The 9244-nt window shown below is 51.1% G+C and overlaps 2 long non-coding RNA genes across 2 annotated transcripts; one reads left to right on the top strand and one right to left on the bottom strand.

Annotated features, from left to right (window-relative positions):
- Nucleotides 1-44: 44 nt before the first annotated feature.
- LOC145522979 (uncharacterized) lies at nucleotides 45-4701 on the bottom strand. The gene is made up of 2 exons (XR_014066285.1): nucleotides 4516-4701; nucleotides 45-579 (listed from the first exon to the last, which is right to left on the bottom strand). It is a non-coding gene; the product is annotated as an uncharacterized LOC145522979 (long non-coding RNA).
- Nucleotides 4702-4757: 56 nt separating this feature from the next.
- Nucleotides 4758-8187, top strand: LOC145522975 (uncharacterized). Its single transcript, XR_014066281.1, has 2 exons — nucleotides 4758-5083; nucleotides 5319-8187. It is a non-coding gene; the product is annotated as an uncharacterized LOC145522975 (long non-coding RNA).
- The last annotated feature ends 1057 nt before the right edge of the window (nucleotides 8188-9244 follow it).

The raw sequence follows: 9244 nt of genomic DNA, 5'->3' as shown, positions 1-9244 counted from the left end.
AGCCACGCGTTCCGGGAAACAAGCTCACTCAGAAGGACGATGCAGATAGTGAAGTGCAGTTTATTACACCTGCGGGCCCAAGGCAGAGTATCCTCTTAGCCAAGGACCCCGACCAGCATTTGTGAAAATCTTTTATACCCCATGTGTACGTGTCTGAACCCACCACCCAACTTCCTTGTGACTTACATAAACAAAGGAAAGGTAAATACAATCACACTAACTCCATCATTTATGTGTTATGTGTTCAAACAGTCAATAATCAATAAGCCTGAGGTTACAGATAAGAATTTATGACCTGTCCAGAGGGGGTCTTATCCTTCTATTGTCATTTCCACAGGCACTAAGCACAGAGTTCAGAGTCCAGGTGGCCAAGCATAATCAGCACGAACAGGCCTAAGATGGAGTCCAGGCCCTTTGAATTCCTTCTTCAAGTTGCTAAGTCATGCTTGACTCCTTGCAACCTCATGGTCTGCAGCCTGCCAGGCTTCCCTGTCCTTCACGATCTCCCAGAGTTTGTTCAAATTCATGTCCGTTGAGTCGGTGATGCCATCCAACCATCTCCTCCTTTTGTAAAGTGACCTTTACAAAACATAATTGTTAGGGACTTCCCTGTCAGTCCAGTAGTTAAGACTCTGTGCTTTCACTGCAGGGGACACAGGTTCAATCCCTGGTCAGGGAAGTAAGATTCTACATGCTGAGTGACAAAATAACAAAACCAAACCAACCAACGCAAATTGTTTGGTCAGCACATTCCTGGAGGTCTGTTCCATGCCAGGGCCATTTCAGAGACTGCCGCGCCCAGTGGAGGACAAAACAGAGAGAAACCCCTCCCTTGAGGAGCTCAAGTCCCAGTGGGGTGGAGTAGAGTAGGGTGAAGGTGTTAGTCGCTCGGTCATGTCCAACTCTTTGCTACCCCATAGACTGTACCTCTGTCCATGGGATTCTCCAGGCAAGAATACTAGAGTGGGTTGCCATTCCCTTCTCCAGGGGATCTTCCCCACCCAGGGATGGAATTCAGGTCTTCTGCACTGCAGGCAGATTCTTTACCATCTGAGCCACAAGGGAAGGGGTAGGGTGGTGGGGAATCAATGAGAAGGTGACCCCAGCAGAAGCCAGGAGGAACTGAGTGTGGACTGGGCCAGGCGACCACTGGGTGAAGCGCTTTCAGGCAGGACAGCATTCATCAGAATTATGAAGTGAGAACAGGAAGGCGTGCTGTGAGTGTATGAGGGCCTGCCAGGGTCATGCTGCAAGGGGGTGTACGGAGCAGGCTGGAGCCCTGGCTGAGGCCCCGTTTCCTGCCAGGGCAGGAGAGGCCAGGGGGGGCCAGGCAGGGAGTTCCCGGTTGTGGTTCCTGCGGGCCAGGGCAGGAAAGGCTCTGGGCCAGCACGCGGTGACTGTGCAGTTCCTCACTCAGGCCCTGGAACCAGGGGACTCAGGGCTCAGAGAGAAAAGGCCCCAGCCACGGGTCTCTTGTGAGTGGTGAGCCCAAGGTGACCCAGGAGGCCATAGCTCTGGAACTGGACCTGTGGGGGTTAGGGGGCCAGGTTCTGGCACATTCTCTAGTGGCTGCAGCAATACTGCCATCTTTGTCCCCATCCTGAACCTGAAGTACCACCCCTTTCTCACCCCTCTCCTCCTTTTTTGGCCACACTTCACCCCTTACAGGATCTTGGTTCCCTGAGCAGAGATGGCACTCGTTCCCCCTGCAGTGGAAGTGAGGAGTTCTAACCACTGGACCACCAGGGAGGTCCCTCACTCCTCATCTTCTGTCTGCTGGGTCCTTCCTCCGGCTCGTATGTACGTTTGTTAACAATCCAGCTGAGCTGGCTGCAGAACAAGTCGGGGAGGTGACCCTGGCTGTGAGAAAAGACTTGGAGCCTGGACTTTGACCCTGAAATCCTGGGCAACACCGGTTGCCCAAGGGGTCCTTCCTAACCTCCTTTCCCCTCCAACCATGAGCTCCTAAGTTGGCTGGCCAGAAGCAGCAGGCTTCAGCCACCCACCCGGGTGTGGCAGACCCATCACTACCCAGCCCCACCCAGGGATCCAAGGTCATCTTGTTTACGGCTGTTTCCTGGAACAGCTTGTTTTGATCTACAGAAATCTGCTGACACACTGGCTGCCTTGCCCCTCCTCCTCTGTCAGGATGGAAGTATTTTTAGCCTTATTTGCAGAGAAAGAGGCAGAACCCAAGTGCCACCTTTGTCCACCTTACTGTGAGCACTGCCTTGACCCCTTAAGGCAGGACAAAGAGGTCCCTGTGTGGTTTTCTACCCTCATCTAAGCTCCAACACGTCATATATCCCATTTCCAAAGAAAACCAGCTGTGGAAAAGTCCATGGTCAGGAGAAACTGACACCAGGCCCCACTGCAGCTGTCATTTTGTCCTTGAAAATGGAGCTGAGCTCCTCCAGATATAAGGGCACAAAGGAGGTCGTTAGTTCCTTTTGTGCTGGAATCCTCAGATTTGTAGGATCCTAATGCTTTCTGTGTTGCTACTTCCATGTACTCCTGCTCTCCTGAAAAATAAAATCTAAGATAGTTTGGTTCTGGAATTTGGGAATACGTGTGAATAAGAAAGGTTATTAGACCAGGTAGAGAGCAACACCCGGAGAAGGGCATGGCAACCCACTCCAGTATTCTCGCCTGGAGAATTCCATGGACAAAGAAGCCTGGCAGGCTACAGCCCACGGGGTCACAAAGAGTAGGACACGACTAAGAGACCAACACACACAGAAAGCAGCAAGCTGAGACATCAACAGACACACAGCAGTGACTGCATCCTCTCAGGCACCTTGTAGATAAATATAGAGCTGAGCCCACAGCCTGGTACTGTGACTCAGCAGAGAAGGTACTCGCTTGGTATTACACACACCTCTCAGCCTTTCTAGAACATTCTGACATGCAATTCCCTTTTTTCCACACTGTTCTTTCAGGTCAAGTCTCTCCAACCCACCCCTGGAAATGTCAGGACAAGACAGATGAGCCAGGCCTTGGGGAAAAGTGAGCTTCCATAATCTTTCCCTGGCTGGAGAAAGCAGCTGAGCTGCCCTGTGAACAAGCCTGGGCTTGTCACATACTCAGCCTTCTGGGACGATGGTCACACGAGTGACAGCAGTTTTCTGAGAACCAGGAAGGGTGCAGCAGCTGGCCCCAGCCCCCGCCTAGCAGCTGCAGATGCCATCTTGCAGAGGCTGAGGGAAAAAACCTCCTGCCCCAGTTTCCCCCTTGTTGCCAAGGGAGCCTGTTGTCACAGGCGGGTTTGTTTGGGGTGTGGGTGGTTATCCTGGGAGAAGACTTCCTGGCTGGAGTTGGTCCAAGAGGCCCTTCTCAGTTCTAGTTACTCCTGACCACTGTCCTTCCTTCCCATGCGGCCAGAGGCCCAGGGCTGAGGAGGCCCCGTGGGGGTCTGGGGCTGCGACTTCTCCTTACTCTGGCCCCTACACGGGCAAAGGAGATGCCAGCAACCCTTTCCAAATGCTCACCAGTCCCGCAGGCGCTGCCAGGCCTCGGTGGAGGGGACAGGAGCTCACGGGGTTGCTTTTGCTTCCACTTTGGGAGAGCCACGTTGAGGGCCTGCTCCCCGTAGGCAGTCACCGGGAAGTGGCCCCCACAATCATCAGGCGGACTCCCTGAGGCCCATCACAGGTTGTAAAGTGGCCTGGACAAACTAGTTCCCCTCGCACCCCAAATCTTTTTCCTCAGCTCCCAACCCCAAAGGAAAGAGGGTTAAGTATCTATATCCTTTTAGTCTTGTTGCCATGCAATTACACATTTTGTTTTCTGCACAAACAAGGTCTTGCTTTTCATTACCTCACACCTACCTTTTCCCAGTTAATAGAGAATGAATAATAAGTACTCTAACCCAACAGGCACAACTTTTCTGATTAAATACTTCAAGCCTCCAGGCCCCCGGTAACAGAATAACAAAGCGATGACACACGCCCCTCAAGCTACCAAGCAGCAACATGGGGGCTTAACTTTTTAATCAACTTTTTAAAAATCACAGCAAGGTTTCTTAACCAGAGACACTGAGCACAGCTTCGGTGCGGTTCTCTAAGAGCCGCCCAAGTGCAGACGTGCTCACGGTCCACGACCCCCGCAGGCGGAGCCCTGGCTCCAGCCCGGCGGGCGGCGGGTCGCGGGCCGCGGGCCGCGGGCCGCGGGCTGCCCCTCCCCCGCCCCGCTCCCACCCGCAGGCCTCAGCGCTGACGTCACCGGCGCTCACGAGGCCCAGCCGACGCCCGAGGAGTCACGCGCCGCCGCTCCACCCCACCCCCGCCGCCAGGGAGTGATGCGCCCTCTGCAGAGATCCCTCCGCCGCCGCCGCCTGGAATTTTCCAGACACTCTGCCGGCGCTTCTTTCGGGCTTCTGCTGGGCGGGGTGACCTGAGGCGACCCCCAGCAGTTCCCTTCGCTTACAGAGAGCAACCCCAACCCGCCTCTTCCCCTACCCATCCGCACCCCCCCCCCTCAAAGAACGGGGAGCCTCCCCACCCTCGGCTCCATTACCTCCTGGAAAGGGGATTTCTCTCCCCACCCCCGTCGGAATCCGCCTCCCTCCAAGGTGACCTTGAGATCTGCCGTCGATCTCAGGAAGCACTTGCTTAGAGGGGTGGGGATAATCGGGGAATTCGAGACCTGGACACCCGGGAGACTGGGAGCCGCCCTGAGTCGGCTACTTGGCCAGGGTCGGGGAGGGACTTTTTTTCCGGTGGCAGTGGAGGAATCGTCCCGTTGAGCAGTGCCTCAGTGATGCGGCCCAGGGCTATAAAAGCAAAAGTTGTGGCCTGTCCGGCAGGAGTTAGCGACAGGGAGGGTCGGGACCCTGGGCGTAGTTGTGGAGGGCGGAGTTGGCTAGTTTAGGGTCTTAGGAGACAGATGAGAAAGATGGCAGAGTTAGATGAGGCTGGGGGACTTGGGGTGCTAAGAGAAGGAAGGTTAACAGGGGGACTAGAGCTTGGGGAAATTGTGCTGGGGAGAGCTGTGTTGAGTGGGCCCGCAGTAACCCAGAGAGAGGATGACACCCCAGGCCTGGCTGTCGCAGCTGTCTGCTGGAGAAGGGGAACTTGACCTTTGGGTGGGCACTGCTCCTGCGTAGGCTGAGCGGGCCCGCAGTGCCCTGGTTTGTGTAGGAGGAGGAAGGCAGAGACGGGGAGAGGTGGAGGAGGTTGAGGGTCTTGCCTCCCTTGCTGGAGGCGGAATTGGTCAGTCGATGCTTTGAAAAGGAGCTGGAAGGCAGGCGGTGGGGTGCAGGTGGGCAGGGAGGACAGAACTTGAACTTGTCAATGCCAGCAGTCCTCTTTTTTTTCCAGACAAAGGGTTGTGAGCCCGCCTGGGGATGAGGCCTCGTGTGGTGGAAGCTGCACTTAGCTTCGCGGGGCTGACAGCTCTGGCCCAGGGTGGTATGTAAGATCTGGCTCGGCCCGGGACAGGGTCCAGCCAGGCCCAGCCTGGTGAAACCCAGGTCTGGGTGTGAGGGTGGTCTAGGGAGTGAGTGAGGAGATAAGGTTCCAGTCCAAGCGGCTACTGGTGTGCCCGGCAGGCGGGGGCTGTAGGCGTTCAAAATTGACCCTCGCTTTATTTTCCAGGTGGCAGTGCTCCCCTTTGGACTTTTCTTCTAGGTTCCGCGCTAACCTCTTCTGTGAGCTCACTCTGCCCCCCCCCCCTTCACTCTCTCTCGAGGTTACCCATTCACTTAAAACATTGCTTCTGGTAATCTGGTAAGCCGGGAAAGTTGTTGCCATCGGAGTCGGTATCTTGGTAATCCTGAAGAGGAGAGGCGGCCCCTGCTGAGACTCTGGGTGGGCGGGGTGGTGTTGCTTGCTAGTGGAGAGGGTGGGGATTGAATGCACCCTTGGGTGAGCCCGCAGCGACGATACCATCTAAAAGCTACGAAAATGCCTCATAGACGGTGGTTTGTTACTGTAGTGTTCATCATGGCGATCTGATGGTACCAGGAGAAATGGAGCCCTTGGCCAGTGTGAGTCGTAGCGGTGCAGGAGGGGAGACCCTGGAGGAAAGAGCCCGCCTAAATTGCTGTCTGCAGAGTGAATTTCCAGAGGCTTAGGAGGAGGAAGTTCTCCAGTGGCATGTTTCCAGGCCTTGCTCAGGAAGCCCTGTATTCAGGAGGCCATCCTTTAAGGTTTTCATGAGCTTATGAGGGGGCAGTCTTTAAAAGGCCAAAGCAGATGGATCCGGGGCCATCAGCAGATGTGTTGCTTTGAGTGTTTGATCCGGGAGCAACGATCTCTGGGCACGTGAATGTCAGCAGGCACGTCTCCTGGGTTGGAAGTTTCAGATGCTGCCATCTTCTAAATTGAGTCTCCTGTCATACTAGTATGCTACGAACCTTGCTTCCAGAAGACTCTTAAGCTGTAGAACATTTTAACGCTGATGCTACAACACAGATGATGCCTTGTAGATGGAGCTTGCAGATGGATTCCGGTGACCCTCATCTACCCGCCTACCTGCCTGTGCTTTTGTCGGAGGAATTCTTAGTGTGATACATAATGTGTGTGTTGGGAAAGTGTTGGAGGTTGAAATGCATTAGGCAAATACTTAAATGAAGCCAACTGACTTAAATGAAGTCAACTGGCAAAGTGTGGGGTGGGGGGTGTCATTGTGCTGTGCTAGGGTCTGGGAGGGTGCGAGATGGTCATGTCCAGATTGTGATAGAAATGGCAGGTTTAGTTTGGTCACTTCTGTTACCAGAAGGGAATAGTCGGGGTACCGATAGTAATCTTACGTTCATCTTGCTCTATATGCTTTTTAGCTTATATCTTACTTGATTAGATTTCAGAGAAATCTTAGTGTTCAAATGGGAGGGCCCTGAGGTGAGGGGTTGGGGGGTGGGAAACCGACTGGTGCTGGGAAGGGTGAGGTGAAGAAAAGGTTGTGATTAGGTGTGGGTTGTACAGGGTGGGAGTGGTAGGGAATGTGGGTTGAAGGGAATTCTCTGGAGAAAACATCAGTAGGCAGAGCTCTGGGGAATAGAGCTCAAAGGCAAAGAAAGTGCTAGTTAAGTACATTGTTAATGCTAGTTAAATTGTTACTTGAAAACTTGCTATAATGCTTAAACTGTTAAGTGTGGGGAAGGAAAAAAGCAAAATTGTTTTGCTTTGCTACAAGAAGGGGAAGACTGAAAAGGCAACTGAAACCTGGGTATCAGTCGCTTGAAAGATTGGTGTCAGAGACTTGCATCAGCAGATTAACATCTTTGACTGCTTTGCAAGCTCCTTAAGTGGTTTATCTGAAGGTGTGCAATGTTCAGGGAGCAGTTTCAGAAAAGACTTTCAATACCCGAATTGTGGGTTTTTTAAAGTATTTTGAGGTTTTGGTACGCACTTAAGATGCTTAGATGCCCTCTTCTGGGTTTGGAACATTTTTGTTCACTTGGTATTTTGCAGTTGAAAGCTTGAGCAAAGTGAAAACAATGATTTCTAAAGGAATTTTGTATGTTACTTCCTGCCTTATAAACATCTCATCTTTTCTTTGTGATGAGTGAGTAGTAATAGCCAAAGAGCTTTCTTTTCATTGTCATTCTAACAAGAACTTAATCGCGATCACTCTTAAGTACTGTAATATTTGGTAGCAAACAATCTATGTATCCTTGCTAAGGTTCCAGTTAATAGTTCACTCTATCTTCAGTTTGAATGTTTGTGTTAAGTGAAGGAGTACTAGAGAGGAAACTTAACCAAAATCAGGTAGGGAAATAAAGAGCAAAGGTGGGGGTGGGGAGTTTCTTTCCTAGATTATGGTATGTTTGTAAAAATTCAGGGAAATAACAATCCCAAAGTAATACCAGTGACTTTTTATCCTGTCCCTTTTCCCTTTGAATTTCGTTTTGAGAATTTTAAACCTGCAATACTTAATGACACAGAATTTTTCTGGGTTCTCTCTTTTTAATGTTTACAAATATGTTAACATGATAGTTCCATTCTTAACCTGTGACTTGGGCATGGGATACAGTTACTGTCATTGGAATTTAAAAAGTACTAGTCATGCGTGTATGGGGAAGTATGTTTCGGTAAGCTGTTGTGAAATTGAAACTGTAAAAACAGGTGGAAAGGGTTCTTTTATGTTGCTCTGTATGGTAAGAACCGGTCCTGTTGCATCATGTATGTGACTACTAACACTTTCTTCCCCTTTACAGCACCAATAAAGGTTTGAGTTCTAAACTCATTAGAATTGTTTGTATTGCTATATTTTTTCAACGCTGATTTTGTCTGTATATCATGAAGTGAAATGTACCTTCATACTATGGATTTAGGCCTAGATTGGCTAATAGAGCTCCAGACTGAGGTCGTTGAGTGCAATGTGGTAACCTCAACAGAACTGGTAGGTCCTGAATGGCCTGCAACCTGGTAGGTGGGAATGGACTCTGCTCACTGGGAGTGTGTGATGGTTGTGCAAAATCTGATGACAAACCATAAGCCAATGAAGGTCATTGTCAAGGTGGGGGAGTATTTCCTAACTTCTTGGAATTTTACCCAATTATATTTCCAAATGGTATTGTCAAAAAGGGGATCTCTCTTGATGACTAAGCGGCCAGTGGAAAGGACATGTAGTACGTGTTTGACATACTTGTGGTCTTTGGGAGGCTGAAGTGTGTCTGGGATTTGGGTTTAACTACATACTTAACATTTTACTAAAGAATTTGACTTTGACTTAGATTTTTTCTTTTTTTGAGTGATTTAAAAAAAAATTGGGGCTCCGTTGCGTAAGTGCTGTGCTAAGCAATTTGGAATCCAGGGTGTGTGTTGTGACTGAGCTGACCCTGTGTCCTGGGTGGGGAGAGCCCAGCAGTGGTGCTGGGAGCTCATTTCTGTGCTGCTCTGTTCATTGGGGCCTTAAGGTTTTGCTTTACAGGAGATGAACTTGAAATAGAAACCACCACCAGCCTCTGCTAAGAAGGCTTTTGTGTCCAAGGGAGTGGGAAGGGGAAAGGGACAGGCTGTGCTGTGACCACAGTGAGGGGCTGGGAGAGCAGCTGGGTGCGGCCCCCACCCTCACGTGTTTGCTGCAGAGACTGGCATTAGGCGCCCGCCTGTCCGAGGCTCAACCCTGTCAAGGGTGGGCACTGCTGTGCAGGTTCAAGGATCTTTCCCCAGCTCAGCACCCTGTTCCTTGATTTCCCCAGAGCAATCTAGGCTTCCTTTCCTACCTTGCCCTTCTTGTTTTTGCTCAGTTCTCTTCTACCTGCCTTGCCTTTTTTTCCAGAACTTATTTTTTCTTTTGT

Source organism: Giraffa tippelskirchi, chromosome 10 (genome assembly GCF_054371585.1).
Source record: "Giraffa tippelskirchi isolate mGirTip1 chromosome 10, T2T-mGirTip1v1.2.pri, whole genome shotgun sequence".
NCBI lineage: Eukaryota > Metazoa > Chordata > Mammalia > Artiodactyla > Giraffidae > Giraffa > Giraffa tippelskirchi.
This window is presented reverse-complemented; position numbering and strand designations above follow the sequence as displayed.